This window comes from Octodon degus, unplaced genomic scaffold (assembly GCF_000260255.1).
Source record: "Octodon degus isolate 3935 unplaced genomic scaffold, OctDeg1.0 scaffold00270, whole genome shotgun sequence".
Lineage (NCBI taxonomy): Eukaryota > Metazoa > Chordata > Mammalia > Rodentia > Octodontidae > Octodon > Octodon degus.
In genome coordinates, this window is record NW_004524846.1 from 2429135 (window position 1) to 2430177 (window position 1043).

The window sequence follows — 1043 nt, forward strand, 5'->3', positions numbered from 1 at the left end:
TAGTTTTGTAGTATAATTTCATGTCAAGAATTGTAATGTCTCCCGCCTTGCTTTTGTTGGCCAGGATTGCCTTTGCTGTTCTAGATTTTTTCTTTTTTTCCGCTTGCTTGCTTGCTTGCTTGCTTGCTTGCTTTTTTGTACCAGGGACTGAACTCAGGATCTGAGCTTACCAGGCAAATGCTTATTCTATTGAGCTATCTCTCTGGCCCCTAGATATTTTTTTTCTTGTTTCAAGTAAATTTTAGAAATGTTTTCTCTAGCTCTGTGAAGTATGCTACTGGTATTTTGATAGGATTTGTAATAAACCTGTGTAACAATTTTCAGGGTATGGCCATTTTCACAGTGTTGGTTCTCCCTATCAGGAACAAGGAATATCTTTCCCATTGCTGAAATCTCCAATTTCTCTTTTCAGACTATTGTAATTTTCATTGTATACAGCATTTGCTACCTTTGTTAGATTAATTCCTAAGTATTTCTTTTTTTTTTTTTTTTTGGATGTTTTTGTGAATGGTATTGGATATCTAATTTTTCTCCCTGTCAATTTGTTATCTGTATAGAAAAATGCTATTGAATTATTGGGTATTGACTTTGTGTCCTGCTATGCTATTAAAGTTGTGTATTAATTCTGGGAGCTTCTTGTTGGGATTTTGTGTGTGTGTGTGTGTGTGTGTGTGTGTGTGTGTCTTACATGTAGAGTATCACGTCATATGTGAAAAATGATAGCTTAATTTCTTCCTTACCTGTTCTTATTTATTTCTCTCTCTTGTCTAATGGCTCTGGCTAATGTTTACAGAACTATATTGAGTATGAGTAGTGATAGTGGACATCCTTGTACCTGATTTAGAGTAAAATGTTTTAATTTTTTTTTCCATTAGCATGAGATTGGCGGTTGGTTTGTCATAGTTGGCTTTTATGAAATTGAGTTAGAGGTTATCTATTCCATTATTGAGGTGGAGTTCATACATTACAGTAGTAGGGCTTTGATCATTAAGGAATGATGGACTTTGTCCAAAGATTCTCTGCATTTGTAGAGATGATCATGA